The sequence below is a fragment of the Fringilla coelebs genome, assembly GCF_963513975.1.
Source record: "Fringilla coelebs genome assembly, chromosome: 5".
In the NCBI taxonomy this organism is placed as follows: domain Eukaryota; kingdom Metazoa; phylum Chordata; class Aves; order Passeriformes; family Fringillidae; genus Fringilla; species Fringilla coelebs.
In genome coordinates, this window is record NC_140033.1 from 59,896,589 (window position 1) to 59,916,685 (window position 20,097).

The 20,097-nt window shown below is 44.3% G+C and overlaps 1 protein-coding gene across 2 annotated transcripts in view; it reads left to right on the top strand.

The window, feature by feature from the left end:
- The window catches only part of CREB3L2 (cAMP responsive element binding protein 3 like 2), a 74,781-nt gene that overhangs the window by 17,661 nt on the left and 37,023 nt on the right, over positions 1–20,097 (top strand). The window lies entirely within an intron of this gene.

The window sequence follows — 20,097 nt, forward strand, 5'->3', positions numbered from 1 at the left end:
AAGAAGAATTCTTAAAGATGTCTGTTGTCTCTACCAGTTTTGGTTTTTCTTGAGGCTGAAGACAGAGAATCTCTTTTCCAGACTTATACATATGGGGATAGGTAGATTTGCAGATCCCTTACAGGAATACTCAAGTTTTTGTTGCATTTTCAATGTCAAATGCTCTAGTTTGAAGAGGTCACTTCTTGCACTACCTTATCAGGAAAGTAAATGCTAACATACCTCACTGTATTTCATGGAATAATTACAGAAAATGAAGAGTTGCCCATATTATTGGCAATGATCTGCTGCAAGAATACGGGTCTTATTTTTTTTCTGGAAGTGCATTTCTCACTTCAGTGAAGTTCTGTGCACCTGACCTCAGCAATAATGGTCTAATTGTTGCAATTAAATCTCCAAATTCTGTCATTTGCAATACCTGTAAAGGGAGCGGTGCTTTGTGCAAGGCAGTGTGATTTAGATGAAGCAGCCTGAACAACCTACATCACAATGTCTCATTTTATAAAGACTTACACACACCAGATGATGCAGGAAGAATGTATGATTTTTTTATCATGCTACTGTAAGATTGATGAAAACACTGAATTTCTTACATACTTCTACATTCTCTTATGTTTCCAAGAAGAAATAGGCTGTGAGGTGAGCTGCTGCTGTAAACAGTGCAGTTCTGAGAGGCGGAGAGAAAGAAGAAATCCAAATTTTGCTTGAGTTGTGTAGGGCTGAGTGCTTGGGCTGCTGCTGCTCTGAAGTTGTGGAATCTCACTGATCTCGTAAATGAGGTCAGTCCTGATTGACCAAACAGGTAGAAATAAAGCAGAAACCACCCATGGGAGGGAGAGCAATAAATGAACCGCTGGTTGGATGCTCTGGCTGTCCACTTCAGAGATGCTGGCATAACTGAACCGGGAGTAGCTCCCTCATACTGCTCTGCCAAGGTGGTCTCTGTTAGCTTGAATAACCCATGAATCCATCCTGGTGGAACTGAGTTGGAGCAGCAGATGTGGAATGAAGCTGAGAGCAGTAACTTCTGGGAAGGATGGTGCCTTCTGTTGAATATGAGGAATAAACCAAAAAGTTTCTGGCAGAAGGGCACAATATCTCTGCAGGTTATGGCTGTTAAAAATTTTTATCTTAGAATTCTAGTGACACAGCAATACTAGGATTTTCTTGGTGGTGGCCTTTTGCGTGGTCTGCTGATGCTGTGGGATGCTGACAAGAGGCTGAACCACTCCTTTTGGTGAAACAGATAGGATGGAAAGTCAGGCTATAAGAAATTGCGTATTTATGAACTCCTTCTGCATTTGCAGTCTGGTGTGATGGCTTCAGATTGAGTCTTGCAGTTGAAATGTGCCTCTTTGTTGTGCTCAGCCTGAGTTTTAATGACAGAGCTGGCGTAGCCGTGTAGTTTGCATGTGACTTTGCCAGAACTTGCTCAGTTTTCAAGATATGCTCTCATCCATTGGATATGAGCAGCATTTAGACTCTTGAGCTGTTAAAGATAGGTTGCCAAAGTATGTTTCATAGCTTGATATTGTTATAACACTCCTGCCTGCATGTGGGTTTTCAGGCACATCGAGGTTTTCTGAAATGTGTTCTTTCAGCTTTGTTCACACTGGTTTGTGTCGTCTGAGATCCCTGCTTTCTTCACCGCTATCAACAGAGAAAAACGGTTTCTCAGAGTTTGAAAAAACCCAAGTGTTACTCAAAAACGAGGATAAGATAAGATTGTGGTCATTTAGGCCGGAGAGCATCCCTTCAAAGTCTAGGAACAGGCAGAGGAGCATTCCATCACAACAGCCTGCCTTATAATTACTCCCCTTGTCCCTCCCCTTCCCCATCCACTTAAAAGTAGAACTTGGGAAAGAAATAAGAAGGACAAAAAAGAAGCCGAGCCCAAAATGTACCCGGCTGGGGCAGTCTGAGACGGTGGAAGCAGAGGCATGCAATTAAAAAAAGCTGCGTGCGCCGTCCTAGACATTCCTGCAGCTGCAGGCTCCTGGCGCGGTGTCCGGCTGGGCTGGATCCCTGCCAGCCCTGCCTCGGCAGGGCTCAGGATGGGGGACAGGCGGGGGCTATTGCTCGTTCTCCGCAGGCCGGAGACTGCTGCTGCCTCTACTCAGAAATGTCTCACTTTCCGTGCTGATATGCCTTGGACGAGCCGCGCTGGAGGAAGAGCGAGCCTCGGGAATGCGTGCGGAAGGCATACGGAGCGCAGCTCCCCTCCGGCACCGCGCACCCCTGCTCCCCGTGTGCGCCCACAAAGCGGGGCAAAGGGCGCACCCCTGCTCCCCGTGTGCGCCCACAAAGGGGGGCAAAGAGCGCACCCCTGCTCCCCGTGTGCGCCCGCAAAGGGGCAAAGGGCTCCCCACGAATGGCTCAGTGCTCCCTTGGATCGGCAGGGCCCAGCGCCGGCAGTCCGGCCTGTGAGGGCCTGCGAGCACCGAGCCGTGCCTGTGTGCACCGCCTTGAGCCAAACCCCGCCGAATCCGTGTGGTTTCCTTCTGCCAGAGGGATGATGTAAATCCAGGCAGGGGTTAGCACATCGGTTACTGGTAGTTAAATATAAAGTGTGAGAGCACGGCTGGGACGGCGGTGGGGTGAATTGCGGGGATGCTCTCCCTCTTTCCAAGGACAACAGCTCTGTGTTTGTGCTTTGGGCTGAGGCAGGCCTGGAGCTGCTCTGGGTCTGTCTTTGCACAGGGCTGCTTTTCCATTCCGCTGTCCCCATTGTCCCTTTGGTGTCTCTGCTGGGGACTGTCATGGGAAGAGGTGCCTGGGCCTTCTGCACCAGTGTTTTAGCTTAACCCTGCCCAGGCAGGTGAGTTAGGCTCCTTGTCCCTTCCTGAGAACAGGAGTGGCAGGGGTGAAGGCCTGCTCCTGCCATCAGGAGAGTGATAGTCCTGCAGGTGTCTGGCACGATGTTATCTTAAACCAGGGCTGTTCTCCTGGATATTTTTCCAGAACTTGTTTATCTGAGTTTTTGGGCAGTGACTAAAGGGTTCAGGTATCCTGGGGCTAGATAGGTATCTGATACAGAAAACACCTGCGGTGTTCTGCATGGCTTTTGGTGAAATATTGTTCCTTTCCCCAACATCCCTGTGCCTCTTCCCCATCACAGGCTCACAAGTGTGCTCTTGTGCCACTGCTGGCAGGGGCTGAACAAGGTGAATGACCACAGGACCTTTTTGCTGCTAGAGGTTATCTTGCTTGTGGCTGGATGAAGCTTGTGTGTATCAGTAGAGGCGGCTTGCTGGTGGTGCTCCTGCAGCAGTTTCACAAGCGTGCTCTTATTTTCGGGAAGAAAAGACTCATTGTCATGGGAATTTGATATTGAAGGACAAGATGGGGAGCTGTGCACATTCCTCTTCTGCTCTCCAGTTGTGTCTTTGGGTCTTGTGTATTCTTGTCTTATCACTGAAGACTTAAGAAGGTGTGGTTCTTGTAAGTCCTGGTAGGGACCTTCTCTGTAGTCCTCCTTAAATGCTGGATTTTCTCCCTGAACAAAGCACCAACTTCAGAGTGTCCCAGGAGAACACCTGAATACGTGCATGGACATCCCTTGGCAGTGAGAGATTTCACAGCCCTTGGCTGGGTCTGTAACCTGTGTGTTATTGGCCCAGTTGTCCCTCTTGGAGGTGCAGGGTTGTGGTGTTGTGTGATAGTACAGTGCAGTGCCTAACAATACTGTGATGTGGTGTGAAAAGTCCTGTCCAGCTTTTATTCCTGTAGGTACAGCACTGTGTGTAAACCCTTTATCTTATCAACAGAAAAGCCAGGAATACAAATTTCTACACATCAAAAAGGGCTGATTCTCAGCATGTATCCTTGTTTACCGCTTGAACTTTTAAGAATGGATTTACACCAGGATCAGACAAATCATCTGCTTAAATAAGAATGGCTAGAGCAGTAAACCTTTAAAAGCATATCAGATTGCTGCTGCTTTTATTCAATATTTTCATTTTAGTTAGGGAATATGCAGTTTGAATTGCTATTAGGATGGGAATCCGGTTTAAATCTATTTCCATGTTCTGTCCTGACCTTTTCTGGCTGGTTTAACAAATCCTGTGATTAGGGGAGTAGGTTTAACTGCAGCTACATGCACCAGAGATTGAAGCACTGTAGGCAGGATGGGGAGATGGATGATGTCTTCTACTCCTTCCCTCCATCCCACCCACCTGGTAGCTTGTAGAATAGTGCATATGGGAATTATGCTAAAAACTGGATGGTCCATTTAAATTTCTATTATCTCCATCTGTTTGCAGGCTTTTCTGGGTGTGCCTGGCTGTCCCCATAAAGCTCAAACTGGAGGCTTGTGTAACAGAACCCTTTCATGGAACAAAACTACTGGGTCTTTCTGTAAAATGATCTACTGTGTTCCTTTTACAAAATGGTACCCTACTGGACCTTTTGAAATGTTACTAGATATTTTTATTGCATTATTGGAAAAATAAAGGTAACTTAGTGGGGAAAAGAGGGGCAGCTGCTCTTTCGAAAAGAAGAGCTATTTCTCTCTACTGTCTGTGCTTGAGTTCCCAGCATGTGCATGCTTGCAACTGTTACAACACAGGAGCAATTCAGCTTTCAGAAATCCCAGAAATACTGGGTTCTTCTTTGGCATTAGTGCCAGCCATGCTCATTTTGACTTGCCAAAGACCAGATTTTCCAAAGCCATCTGAAGCCACAACTTGTTGGTAGACAGAGCAGTGCTTTTATATATCCCTTGCTGTTTTTGCACACCCATCGCTTTTCTGGGGAAGTTTGCGGACTCTGCAAACTCGAACATATTTCATGTTCTTTAGTTTCCTTTGTTAGACTTTGCAGCTCATGCAACTAGATTAAAAAAATAAATTAAAAATAGAGGAATAGAGAGGAGGATGCTCAGCAATTCTGAAAAATCTGATGGTTTTAGTTTTGGCATGTCTGAGTCTTTTTATTGTTATTGCATAAGATGTGATTATTGTGAGCCTTGATTTATAAAATCTTCTAGTTTGTAAAACTTTAGCTTCTGGAGAACAGAAGCTGCTGAAGGATCTGGAGTACAGATCTTCTGAGGAGTGGCTGAGGTTGCTGGATTGTTTAGCCTAGAGAAAAAGAGGTTCAGGGGAGACCTTAGTGATCTCTACAACTCCCTGAAAGGAGGTTGGGTCAGTCTGTTCCAGGTAACCAGCAATAGGAAATGGCCTGAAGGCGTACCAAGGGTAGGTTTAGATTGGATAATATGATAAAAAAATTTGTGGAAGGGGCTGTCAAGTATTGCAACAGTCTTCTCAGGGAAGTGGTTGAGATTCTATCTACACATAAACATTGTGAATGTGATGGTTAGAAGGATGTTGGAATGCTTTACACAGGAACCATTTGTTCTTGTATGTTAGTTTAATGAATTAAAACTTGTGTGGCTTTGATGTGCTTTTTGTTTTTTGACAGAAGCAAAAGGCACTCTGTGCTAACCTGCTGAACACCAGGTACCACTTTCAGTTCATTGGGGCAACATCAGTTCAGTGCTTGATCTTCTGGCACACTGAAGCCTGTCCTGGCAACTTGGTTTGGTTTCATTTCATGATGCTGAATATAAGTGGTGTGAAGTCAGTCCTGTCATCTGTAGCCAGCTCCAACCCCCACAGGAAGCAACAGTTTTAGGATCACTTCTGTTTCTTCTTTTTTCCTTCTTTTAGTTAAAGAACCTTCCTGCTACCACACATTTGTCAGTGTCCCTTATGCAACAGCTTTCTGTGTAAAATCCACTGCAAGTTTCAAATTCCTCAAGAGTCCCATGGCATTCTGGTCTCCCTCCCTCCCAGCCCAGATGGTCTGTGGCAGATGCTCATCCGAAATGTTACACAGCCAACGGTGCCGCGTTAAAAAAATGATCTATATTTAATACACACAGACACACCAGCCCACACACATACACATGTATATAAATCTGTGTATATATAGTTCCTAACTGGCTCTGCAGTTACACATTGCTGATAAGCAGTACAAGGTTCCCCTGATTATTTTTCTGGCTCTGTACCTGTGTTTCCCTGGAGCCAAACAGGCTCATTTAGCTCCAGGAGAGTTTTCCTCCCTCTGGGTCTCTGCTGGAGCTGTGTTATGCCAGGGGCTGTGCTGGGTTGGTCCCTGGCAGTGGGGTCTCGTGTGGCCATGTGCCACAGGTGCCTTACAGGCTGCATGGGAGAAATCACAGCACCTAAAATTCCTGAATGCAGATTTTGATTTCTGAGCTCCTGAGCTTGCATTTTGCCTCTGGGTACCCCTCAGAGCCTAAAATACCGTGTGTGGCGTTGGTGAGGTGACGTCTTGAATCCAGTGTTTGCCCACACGACAGGAAAGGCTCTGAGGTGCTGGAGCAAGTCCAGAGAAGGGCAACAGAGGTGGGGAAGGATCTGGAGCACAAATCTTATGAGGAGCAGCTGAGGAAGCTGGGGTTGTTTAGTCTAGAGAAAAGGAGGTGCAGGGGTGACCTTCTTGCTCTCTGTACAGCTATCTGAAAGGAAGTCACAGCAATGTGAGTTGGGTCTCTTCTCCCAAGGACAAGCAGAAATGGCCTCAAGTTGCTCCAGTGGAGGTTTTGATTGGATAATAGGAAAATTTTCTTTACTGACAGGATTGTTAAGCACTGGAACAGACTGTGTAGGGATGGGATTGAGTCACCATCCCTGGGGATTTCTAAATAATGTGCAGATGTGGCACTTAAACACCCGGTTCAATGTTGGTCTTGTCAGTGCTGGGTTGGACTTGATGATCTCAAAGGTATTTACTAACCTAAACAATTGCAAGCGCTTGTGTGCATGTCTCTCACTCCTGGCCTTTGTACCGTGTCCAGTGCTGTGCCCTGCAACAAGGGGCTTTCTCCAGCTGGCTTTGGTTTTCTTATGAGCCTGATAATTTTGGCGTTGAATGTGATGCAATCTTCCGTGCCACTACCCTTGAGATCCCTCCCTTGTGACTGGAGAGTACTGCCCTTGGGTGCGTGGAGTGAAGAGGCAAAGGGCAGGCTGGCCCAGGTGGGGTGTGATGGCAGCTCCTGCCCAGCCCTCCAACCACTAGGCCATACTTCTTTCCTTAGAAGAAGGAAAATATGCTGCTAAAGTCTGGAAAAACCACATTTTCCACCCTACTCCCCCGGCTTCTAAACTGGGGGTAATGGTTGCACAAGCAGGGGCTGAGGGGACCCTGGAGGCACTGTCTGGGTGCTGGGACAGGTCCCCTGCCCGTCCCCAGGCACACCCCCAGGCTGGCCTCCCCTCCCTGCTCCCCCATTCGGGCACCCAGCCGCCTGTGAATAGCTGGAATAGATCCTGGCCGTGGCTGGCAGGGGGCTGAACGAGCGCTGGCCGGGACGGTGGGAATGAGCCGTGACGTGTGCCTGTGCTTATGCAATGTCTGATACTCCCCTGCGCCGTCTCTGTCCCCAGGACGCTGGCAGGCTCTTTCTGCAGCCTCAGGAGAGGCATCTTCCACTCTGCACGGCTCATTCACTTGCTCAGTATATCCAATTAATTAAATTTCAGTGCCACAAGTGAAAGCAGCTTTGTTTGTGCATTAGGGTTTGGGAGATGTGGATGGGGAAGATGCTGCACAGGGCTCTGTGTGTGTGTGCTGGCTGGAGCACCTTCTGCTGGCATTAATCTTGTAATTAATCTTTAAAACTGGATCTAACTCCTCCTTTCCTTAAATGCTCCCTCTCCTTTCATTCTGTCAGCTGGTTGCTTTTAAAGCTTATCTTTATCAAACTAAAAAAGCTTTAAAAACCTTTTTTTAAACAGCTTATGTCTAATGTAAAATAGGAGCACAAGTAACCTTGTTCTAGCTGTGTTTGAACAGGGTTGCACATTACATGCTTGTGTTTGCGCTCTTTGTCAGATTTAAAGCAAGAATAAAGTTACTTGCCTTTGATTTCTCTGCTGTGGGCAGGCTTCTGGAAAGGAAATGCTTCTTGGCACTTGGAAAGGATGATAGGCCCTGAAAGAGATGCCCAGACACATGCAGCTTTACTAACTAGAAGACTTAAAAAAGATTTTGAAGTGAGCAGCTGCTAAATTACTTCTTTTGAAGCAAATCCCTTCACGTGGAAGCTCCCTTTTAATTTCCCTATGCACTTCAGCATTCCTCTCACTTGGGCTCATGGGGAATCTCCCATCAGCACTGAAACTGGCCATCTATTGGATGTGGAAATCAAATGTGGACTCTGAAAATTGTAGCAGTGCTCTGTGCTTGTGAATCCTTGCAGGTTGTCACTACCACTTGCTTGTGGTGTGGTGTGGCTGCCACTCCGATCTTGAGGAAAGAATTTCAGAAGGATAGGGGATAGTTTGCATGTGTGTGCTTGCATTTCAGTCTCTTTGGTAGAGAAACCCTGAAGTCCAATGCAAGCTTACCAAATCTTTCCTCCTCTGAGACCCTCTCCCAGCTCGCTGTTGGGCTGGGGCTCTTGCAGTGATGACAAGTGGTAGGGGCTCCCTCTCCCAGCTAGCTGGGACATGCGTGCAGCCCTCTGGTGTGGGGAGGAAAGCTGACTCACTTGTGCAGCAGAGCTGGGAAGCCCAGCCTTTAAAATAAACAAGGGAAAAGGCCTCCAGTGGGCTATGCTGTGGGATGTGCCGGCCACTGGAGCCTGCCGGGCTGTGTTTGGAGCAGGCTTGGAGCGGGGCGTTGTGTCTGACACCAGCAACCTTTGGTCTCAAACCTGCCTGCCTGAACTGTGTTCCCCAGCTGCCTTCCTGATACCAAGGGTATCGAGTTATCTGGAGTACAGGAATGCTAAGCTGCATCAGCAGGTTTCCCAGCTCTGCTGTGCATCAGTTTCTCCAGAGCACGCTGCCGTTCTAGTAAACAGCCTTGTGTGGCTGCCAGAGGGCCAAAGGAAACAATTATGATGAATTATTTTCACCTTACATAAATAAATCAAGGGCTATAAAAATTCCCTAGATTGTTTGAATTCCTGCATATCTTTTTAGGGCAACCTCTACTCTTCAATTAAGAATGGCTTGGGTTGAAGAATTCACACTCTTCCTTCGTGATTGATTGTCCTCCCTTTTTTTAATATTGTCAACCACAATGAATGGATGTGGCTCCAGATGGTAAACTTAGCTGCAAGCTGGTAGAGCCATCCTCAGAAGTCTTATTCCCTGTTTCATTACTTAGGAACATTCATGTTCTGTATTTGTTTCCTCTTTGATAAGCTGAATATGTTGGTTTCTTCTTTTCTTATTTGCTTTTATTTTGAAGCAAGATTTCCCTTTCTATAGTGTTTCTTGTGATTCTCTGAACTTTCTCCAGTTGTTCAACTTCCTTTTTTTCTGAAATTTGGTGGCATAGGAGTGGAGCCTGGCTGTGACCAGTAGCAGCTGCCTGCACCATGAGCACAGAGCAATTTGTGCTTCACGCCTCTCTGTCTTCTGAAGTCCTCAAACTCTGGTTTTGCAGGGAGCACAGACTTGTGCAGCAGGTTGTGTGAGTGGGGTGAGGCTGCAGTACAGAGCTGTAGCTGGGGGTTGAGCTTTACAGGCACACTTCTGCTAAATATGAAAGAAATTTCTCATTTAAGAAACAATTACAAACAAAAGAAGTCCTAAATAAATAAAAAGGGCAAAAATTTTTGCAGTACCTCCCTGCTGTTCTTTGGGTGCTGGCCCCACAGCATGGGATGGCCATGCAAGTTTTCCCAGCGCTTGGCTACACCAGGGACTGAGTGAAACTCCAGCACTGGGTGAGGGGCTGAACCTGAAATACAGAAGGGTTCTCCTGCACTTGGAGCATGAGCACACACCTGCAGTAATTCCTCCCCAGGACCCAGTGCTTGTGGTACCTGTCCCACAGATGTTCCTCAGCCACGTCCCTGAGTCCTGAGGTCTTGGCTTCTGATTGTCAGTTGCCCAAGTGTGACTTGGGGCCTTTGGTGTACACCATAAGAGAAATTTATTTTATTTTATTTTATTTTATTTTATTTTATTTTATTTTATTTTATTTTATTTTATTTTATTTTATTTTATTTTATTTTATTTTATTTTATTTTATTTTATTTTATTTTATTTTATTTTATTTTTCCTTCAGCTTTATTTAAGACATGTCTCTTGTTTATGGCTGCTTACCAAGTTCTCTGTGTTTTGGTTTGGTGACCTGACCATTTTGTTACTTGCTGCCCTTGCTGATACTGCATTATCTGCAACCTTCAGTGGTGGTGGCTTTTCCTCTCAGGTCACAGTATTAGAGTCTGATCCCTATGGGAACCCACTGAAAACGTGTGGCACAGTCAGCTCATTTGTGTTTCACATCTGGAGATTTCTGATTTCCTTGTCACACTGAATGGGGCATGTTGACTTCTTTTCACTCTGGCTTTGTTTGTATAGCACCAAGTCAACTGCCTTACATGACAAGGGGTATTGAGCTTGTAATATTATTTCAGAATGAGAGAAAATTTAAGAAGCTTATCAGTTATTGGGGAATTATAAGCATAAATTAGATTTCTCTTCCTTTTGGAAGTTCTTGGGCTCTTCCCTTTTCCATCTCTTCCCTTCCTCAGAAATGAACAGTAGGTAGGTTAACTTGCTTTTACTTTGGTTGCCTTGTTTGCATTTAAATATTTTTGTATTATTTCTTACAGTCCACTAATATTGTCTCCTACTGAAAATAGTTTCAAGAGCTCCTTAGAAGCTCTATTTAGATTTTACAGATGGAAGTTTTCTAGGTCTTCTAATTAAAATGGCCAACTTTGAGTAGCTGTTTTTATATTCTCTTCCATTATTGTTGGAATAAAAGTGGTTTCATTACCATCCTGTGGGATGGCTGTATCATCTGGGCTTATATAAAAAGCAGTAATTCAGAACCGCCCCCTCCCAGGAATATTCAATTAAACATTTTGATCTTCTTTTTTCTCCCCTCAATAACTGCAGCCAAGCAGTGGCCTGATCTATAATTAACATTCTTCTGGATCCTGACAAACTCAGAAGCAATCTTTCTCCCTCTGAATTGCATTTTCTGTTAACTCTTTCTTGTTTTCTAGATTCTGATTTACGTTAATTCTCGGTCATTTTTCCTTTCTCTCAGTAGCTGAAATGAATAATATTTATGTTCCCATGGTAAGCAGGTTTGTTTTCCCTGTGTGGTTTTCTCTTCCCCTGCCATGGTGAGATGGCAGTGGTTTTGTCTTCCAGGTGGGGAGGAACAAAAGAGAGAAAGTCTGGAGCAGTCATGAGAGTAAATGCTGTAATAGGCTGAGATTTAAATGGCAGTGCACAAAAGTCAATGACACTTGGGAAAAATACACAGCTGGGGATGGAAGAAGTTCTGGCACAATCTTAATATGCTGCTTATCTGTCACTGGTTTATTTTAATCTGTCACTGGTTTATTTTATCCCTTTCCAGGTGCTGTGACTTTGACTCTTCCTGTTGTTTTCCTTCTGCTGCTTTGCTTTTCTGGCTCTGCTCCTCCAGAGTCTTTGCTTGCAGTTTGCAGCTTCATTCCCAGTTCTGCTGCTCTTCTTTATGTCCTGCAAGGGGATGGCTGAGTAGCTTGGCCTCAGTTTCACCTGCTTGGGAGCAAAGGCCTGGAAATGGAAAGTACAGAGAGGGAGCTAGAGATGAAAGAGAGGGCTGCTCTGAGTGGGAGAGGGCTAAAAAATGAAGCTGAAGTGTCAGGTCACAGACAAATGATGGCAGCACTGGTTTGAAAGTCTCCCCTGTACTCCCAGGACTCATGAGCAGAGAGAGCCACCATACCTCTTGCTAGATAACCTGTTCCACAAGTCCCTGCATCTCTGGAAGGAAGCAGAGAGGTAAAATTAGCACAGAAGCTTGTTTTTAAGACCTGGTCTTAGGATACAGGTGTTTCCATCTACTGCTGTTGTGGGTCCTGAACCCTATTCCAGTACCACTCATGGTTTGTTTATTTATTTTTTATAAAACTGAGTGAAGTAATGTTTAGTGGCACTGGGACAAAAGGCTTGTCATAGGAAATTGGAATACCAACTCTCAAGTGTGGGGTATCTTAAAATGATTTTTCCAGACACATGCTTGTAAGTGTATATTTATTTGATCTTTTTCATATCCTGTCTCCTTTTTTTTTTTCCTTTCTGCAGATTTCAGCAGGGCTTCAAAACAAACTTTGTCTGCCTTTGACACGAGTAAAAACCAAGTGACCCACCCACACTCTTGTTTTGACATAAAATGAAATATGTCTTCCCTCAGAGGAAGAGTCCCAAAGTGCTGATGGAAGTACTGGTCCATACAAAATGAGGTGCCAAAACCGTTTCTGTGGGTTCCTGTGTGGATTTCTGCAGAGTTAAGGCTGTGCAAGTGCAACTTGGGTGTCCTGAAGTATCCATCTCATGGAGCAGAGGACCACTGGGCGTGCCTTTAAAATGCAAGGCTGTTTGCTGTGGGATGCATTTGGTAGGGCTGGCTCATCTGAAGCAGCTCCAGTGTCATGCCTTCAAAAACCATGTTGTCTTTCAGGTACAGGGTAGGGATGTTCTTGGTGTTGTCATCATCAAGTACTGTCACACTGCTCTTCATTAGCTTGCTGGGGCAGCAGCAGGTTTGACATTAAACTTGCTGCAAAGTTGCAGACTGGAAATGTTTGGTCAGTCAGGGATGTGATGGTACCTGCTGTTGATGAAGTCCCAGCTCTGGTGCATCCGTGGTGTCTGGGCTTAGTGCCAGCTCAGGGGAAATGTGAGAGGTACATCACATCAAGGCCCAGGATGTTTCTACTGAAAGCAAGGTAGAGGACTTGTTTGGAAAGGTTTTCTTCAGGGTGGTTGTTTGTTTGCCCGTCTGGTGAGATCACACACTGGAAGAGTATTAGACACACACACAACCAACTCTTTTAGTGCAGGTACTTAATGTGTAACCCTCAGTGACAGCAGCACTGAACACAAAGTCCTGCCAGTGTGTTCCTCCTCCTGCCCTGATAGCAGATATCTGTGTGATAGACACAGGTCCTGCTGGGCAGGGTCTGAACCCTCTGGCAGCTCAGGTCATTGCTAGCCAAAGGCTGCTGATCCTTGAGCTCTGCAAGGGTTGGGCAGTTCATCCTCCTGGGTAGGGCAATATGACCTGTTGATTTTTTTACATTTGTTTCACAGAAGCACTGCTTTTTTATTCTCCCTCCACTGTACTCAGACACCTGTTTCTTGAGTTCAGGAAAGGGTTATATGTGCATGGTGTGTTTTTTCCTTTTAAAACTATGCACACATCTGCAATTTCAACTATTATGTGTATGAATTTTTGGTAGTTTTTATAAAAGGTAATTCATATTTTCTCTAATTAATTCAGGTGTCTGCATTTAGGCACTTGATAGTCTGACTCTTCAAAACTGAAGAGTGCCTAAATAAACATTGAGGAGCTTAAATTTGTGTCTTTTCAAGCCTCAGCTTCTATTCTTGAAAACAAACAAACAAACAGTGCAGCAGAACATCTCCCAACCAGTACTATAAATCTGTAAAACAAAGACTGCTAACTCTTTTGTGAAATAGCATGCCCAATACTGATCATAAAGCCTTACTTATTTTATAATAACAGACAGCTTTAATTAAAGGGCAGGATTTTGTTGGGTGGTGTGTAGGTTGCAGTCAGCGTTAGGAAAAAGAAAGAATCATGGCTGCTGCAAGCTGGAACCCTGCCATTTAAACTTTGCAACCATTAAAGAAGAAATACTTTTAAAGGAAAGAATTAGGATTTTTATTTTAAATGTCAAGTGTCTTGTCAGTCAGGACTAGCAAGCACTGCTGATAGAGCAGGAGTTGTTTCCTACCTACACCAGTCAGACTGATGAAAGATCCTCCTTTGAAAGATACTAATTTGGTCCTCAGGGAGGAGGCTGTTGAGAATGCTTCAAACATGAAACAGCTGAACTGGAAAGCATCTGTGTTCTGCAGGAGGTCCCCTGCACTAATGGGAACCTAGATGTGAAATTATGAATTTTCTGAGGTTTCCTAGCAGTATCAGTGGTTATCTTTTCCTCCTTCCTGTTATAATTCTAAAGTCTGCTGGGAGTTGGACTTGATGATCTTTATGGGTTCTTTCCAACCTGAGATATTCTGTGATCTCTGAGATGTGTGCAGGACTAGTGGATTTTGTTTAAAATGCAGGAACTGTGCTGGCTGTGCCCTTTACAAAGGGCTCATCTGTACCCATCACCAAGGGATGCTGTTGCAGGAGGCCTGAGATGTATTTTCTTTGCTTTCATCCCCTCCCATTTCCATGCTGAGGGATGATGTTTAATGAAGCCAAGTGCTGTGTGCCCAAGTGGTGTAAAACTCTCCTATGTTATTAAGATCTGTCTCCTGTCAAGAAGGATCTGGAGCAACCATGTTCTTTTAAAAATGGCTGTAAGTTGAGCCAGCTGCGCAAGAACAAAATGTGTTATCCCTGCTGCTGAGCTTTTGGGCAGCAAAGAGGGCCATAACTGCCCACCACTGAATTGTAAATTTTGTATACAATCTGGAAACTTTCTTCACTGTTTATTTTTTGGCTTAACCCTGTGAGTTCCACAGAAGACATAGTTTGATGTAAAACTTGCAGTAAATCCAAGTTCCTTCCATAGAGCCTGGAGGTGTAGCTGGGGTGTAACCAAGCAAATTAATATTATCTCACAGCAAATATTTATGACTGGCACTGCATGGCTGGAGCACGGGGAAAAAAAAAACCCAAACAAACCAACCAAACATACTTTTCTTCACTACACAGCTTTTAATACATCACTGGTCTCTTTGGGTATCTTGTGTCCATTGGAGACCCCAGTGAGTAAGTTTTGGAAGCTGAGCTCCCCTCCCTGTGTGGTGTGAGCCATGCTGGCTGGAGGTGGCAAGGAGAGGCTTGCCCCTACTCCTGGTGGCTTGGAGGCTTGTGAGATGCAGATGGGTCAGTCAGGCCTGTCCTGCAGCTCTGCAATCACTGGGTAAGGAATTGTGACCCTGCTGCTCAGTGGTGAGGGGAAGGGGACAAGTAATAGAGAGGTTCAGTGTTCTGGGCTTCTGCTGCTCCAGCTGGCAAAAAAAAAAAAAAAAGAAAAGGCATAGGGGAGTTGGGGGGGGAAGAGCTGAGAGAAAATAACAGCTACATCTGACCTGAAGCTTAATCCAAATGCTTACTTGTAACACAGAATTAATAATGTACTTTGAGGTCTCAGTCAGGGACTCACATGGGGGGAGCCTTTCTGAAGGGCTTCCATCTCACTGACTCACTGCTCTTGCCCCAGTGACTCACTCCTCTGGCTTTGGCTTCTTGGGAAGGGAGTGGGAAACAGCAAAACATGCACCCAGCCTGGCGAAACAGTAGGCTGGATCCAAGAGCTATGCACTGAGAGGAGGGCAGGGGAGTGTGAGAAGGATTTTCCTATTTTGCCTGACTCCCGAGAGGCTTGGGCAAGGAAGGAGCAATAGCATCCTTTTCTCTTCTTGCAGACAGTGAACTTAAAGGACTGAACTTGAGGGTTGTTTCTCACCCTTGCCTCTGCTGCACAAGAGCTTCTTTGTTTCTGGCTTTGGTTTTTGTTTTTCTTTCTTTTAACCCATATTTAGTCCTTTCCATTTAAGAGTTTCATTTAGGTTTTAGTTATCTTTTTAAATACAAAATATTTTTTTGGTGGGGGTTGTTAAAGAAAAAAGTGAAAGAATATTTTGGAAGACAGGCAAAGGAGTAAGCATGGTTCTTGGAAAATCCCCCTAATAAATTAAAAAACTGCATGCCTGCTTTGCTGGTTGTGGGGTGGAAATATTTGAGTGTCTGCAATGGAAATGTGTGCATACATGTGTACATAATGGGGTGGATTATAAGATTTGCTCAGCATGAACTTCAGCATTTCCAACTGTGTAACCTGAGCAAGTTGGGAAGATGTGCAGCTTTAATTACCATGTAAATCTATTAGCTCTGAATTTCCTGGCATTTGTTTTGCTGATGACACAACTTGCACGTTATTCACTTAGTGGATTTTTTAAAATCTGTCCACTTTTTTTTTTTTTTTAGTGCTTAAAGTGAGTAAATGCTGGTGTGAGTCCAAACAATTGTGTCTGCTCTTATAGTGGATCTCACTGCTGGTTTCAAATACCAGTTTTGTGTTACTCTTCATATTCCCCCACAAATGAGGGAGTTTCAATATAGTTACTGAGTAGACATGAAATGATTTTACAGTATAATAAAGAAATAACCCCCCAGGCTGTTTGTACCCACAAGTGGGTGGTGGGATTTTTTTTTTTTTTTTATGAGTGCCTGTTGTGTACCTGACAGTTCCTCCTATGGAGGGGTGACAGATCCCTTCAGGATGGGGAGATTTTGGGCCAGGAGGGAGCCACTAACTCCCAGGAGGGTAATATCTTGAATTTGTGGGTGTTTATAACCCTGGCACGTTGCATGGCTGCCTTACCCTGGTCTGCTGGGAGAGCTGGGCTTGTTTTGCAGTATGCAAAGGTGCTGTCACTGCAGCTCCCCTCTGGCATGGTTCTGCTGGAGAAGGTGGGATTGTGCTGCTACAAAGGTGTGTGACACTTGCAGCTGATGCAGTGCATTTTGCAGGCTCAGCAAATCCTGCTGCTTGTTTTAAAATTTAAATATAATGGTGAAGTGTCATTTTGGGCTCTTGACTTCTCTGCGTTCCTTTTTTAATGAGTTCTTAGAAGGTCAATTTTCTGAAGATGACTTTGATTTTTCAGCATGGTAATGTCATTTTCAAACAGCCAGCTGGGTTGGTGCTGCTCTCATCTGGATTCAGGTTGGCTGGTGGAGAAGCCAGCACTGACATGCACCTAGCAAAACCTGAGTGTTTTGCTTCACAGACCTTCATTTGATCAGACAAGAAATAAAAAAAACCCTGGTCCCCGAGGCAGCTGGAGAAAAGGGCCTTTGTGTGGCAGGAAGAGGCAGATGCTGTGCAGAGCTGCAGCCCGCAGCACAGCTGGTGTACAGCCAAATGCTACTTTCCAAGAGCTGCCCAAAACCCCCCTGTGCACCCGGATGTGAGAGCTTTGCTCTGTTTGCTTACTGCAGCAGCATGGCTGGAGGTGTTTGTGTTCCCCAGAAACACCCAGGATGCAGGCATGAGCTAGTGTCCAGCCAGATGAGTGCTGAAACTCCTCAGGGCTGCCAGTTCCTTCCTGTGTGTAAACAGGAGTGCTGCTGTTTTGTTTTTCTTTTCAGGGTTCTGGGGGAAGGGGAGGTGGAAGATAAGGTTACATCTGTCCTAAATCCCTGACTTTTTACAGAGGTTAAAATCCTAGCTGAACACATCTCTTTGCTATGTGGTGAGAACAGTTTAATAATTCAAACAGACTCCTTGTACTAACACATGTCTGCAATTAGTGCTGGGGCTGCCAGTGGGGTGTGAGGATAGCAGGAATCTGGCAGCTGAGCTGTCTACAGAGGTATTAACAACAAAAAGGGAAAAGAAGAAAAAAAAGGCAGATTATCAGTGCAAGTGCTCTTTCCTCTGTTTTTAAAATTTTTGTAAAGGTGAACTCACTGGGTGAAAGATGCCCAGCTGAAAGACGTAGACAAAGAATTCTTTTCTTTTGCAAGGAAATTTATATACAGGTTCTAGGGGTCAAAGTCTCAGTTTCCTTCCCAAATTGCCCTTTCTTGTTCCTGAGCACAGGGGTGGTTGCTACTGTGTCAAAATTGAGGGTTATTCTGGGGCTTTCCAGCTATGGAAGTGGCTGATGACCGCTGAGGTGCATGTGGAAGCAGAGAGGGGAGAAGGAGGAGGAGGAGGAGAGGGGCTGGCAGTGGGAGAATGTGCTTTGAAAAGAGAAGGAGCGGCTTAGGTGTAGGTGGAAGTTTTGGGGAGCTGCCCTCAGGTGGTTTCTACTTTAGCTGCTGCTCAGGTGCCTTTTCTTCTTTAGTTCTCTAAGCAAACTGAGCCACGCTCAGTGAGACAGTTGCTTTATTTGGGACAAAAAGTGATCTAGCTTTAAGCATTCACTGTAGTAGAGAAGTGCATAACATCTGAAAAATTCCTATAAATCAAGGAGCCTGTGATATTTAAAATCAGAGAAATCCAGATCCCTAAAATTGTCTGTTTGCTGAGTTCAGTAGCTGCACAGTCTGACCTGTGGCAGTCTCTATTGGCCAGTGTACAATGTTACATCACAGACCATTAAAAATAAACTTGATACTTATAATGAAACTAGAAAATCATTTTAGAAACCAACCATGTATTTGCTCTCAGATAATTCTATTATAAATGCATATTCTATTATAAATGCATATTCTTTTCTTGCTCACAGTTTGCTGCTTTGCAGCTGCATGTGAAAAGGAGAAAGCACAAATATTGACAAATGTGTTGAACATCCTTCCCCACCCTGAGGTCCTCTTTCTCTCTGGTTTTCTGAAGGTGAATGTTTGTTTCCTCCTTTGCTTTTCCTGAAGTGGTTTTAGTAAAATTCCCCATTTAGAAAGGAAAAAAAAAAAAAGTAAAATCTGATGGGCCTAACTTCAGTCAAATGGAATAGTAAAATAACATTTGATAAGCTTTTATTCCATATCAAAGCAGTGATAGACAGAAGGCTAATAAAAATCTTTATTTGTGAATTTGCTAAAAATAGCTGAGTAGACTGTGACCATGTTTCTTTAAGCTGTGTCTGTTAAGTTATGACATCTAAATAGTCAGACTAAGTCAACACATAGGTATGATATTTTCAAGGATGACATCCTGAAATTGGATGATGCTGGTGGTAAAGCAGCTGCCTGTGGAACCATGGTACAAATACTGTAGCAGCCATATTCCAGCATCTGCTACTCATCAGTCAGAGTGATGCATGCAAGAATTAAAAAGAAGGAAATGCTCCAGCTTTAGGAAAATATGTAAACAAATATAATTTACTCTTGCCATTGCTCCAAATGAAAAGAAATGTGTAGACTGGGGGGAAAAGCATTGTCCCTAAGAAAGGCACTGCTTTTTTATAGGTTCATCCTTGACTTCTTTCCTGGATGGGAAGTATTTCTGTGCCTTGTTTACACATTAATGGCTGCCTACCCTCTTTTATTCAGTGTCTTTATTGAGGTACCAAGATGTTCAACTTCTCTTGTGCATCCTTTTTCTTTTTTCTTTGCATAGTGGGGTGGTGTAGTGGGGTGTTTATACTTTTATCCTTGTTGGGAAGCACCTGGTTGTGAAGTGCTAGTGAGTCCTTGGGCATCAAAATTAAACGAGGCTTTCTAAGGTGGTCATGACCCTCTTGCAGAGTCCTCTAAGAGTTTATTAGTGTTATGATTTACAGTAAGTAAATATGAGGCTACAAATCTGTTTTGCCATTTGTAAAGGCTTTTCTTGAGCTGGTTTGTTATTCCAGCATAGCAGCCGTGGTCCTCTGTTTATTGCCTTGTATTCAGTCAATATTTTCTTTTCCTCATTGTCGCTCGGAATGGACTCAAGATTTAGTGATTTTGAAAAAAGGCACAGTTAGCATTTGGAGGAGGTGCTTGAACATCCAGGAACTCTGTGGGAGCCAGCTGTGCTCAGGGTTTTCAGCATGAGGCTTCAAGGCCACAGGTGCTGCTGGAGCTGTGAAATGTGAGGGTGTGAGCACACTGCTTCCCTTGTGGGTTTTGTACAATATTGACTTGTTTAATTCTTAACTTAGCCTACAGGAAGCTGAATCTTGAATTTCAGTGTTTGTTTCTGCAGGAGAGAGCATGATGAAGAGCCAAGATCAATACTGCTTGCAAAACTAAACAGATCAAACAAACTTAGACTTTTATAGCATCATGCCTGAGCTGACAAAAGATTCCTATATAAGATGGTAGATAATCGTTCATTGTTCAGAAAATCTCATTACAATTCACTGTGCAAGTATTTTTATCCAAAAATAGAATTCTTTGTGTGAATGAGATGAACAGGAATGGTTTGTTGCAGTGCAGATTTTTCATCTGTCAAAGATGTAGTTTTCTGACATTGGAAAGAAGATGAAGAGACAAAGTTTTCTGCGGTTGATGGGAACTGGATTGGAGATTGGAGAAAATAGATTGCAAGCTTTGGTTTGTGCTCATTTTGAATAATAAACAAACATGGAATTACTCTGCTACATACAGATCTAACATGGGCTGCTGGTGTAATGAATTCAGTGCAATAGACAAAGTGGTAATTAGTACTGGCTGTCAGGA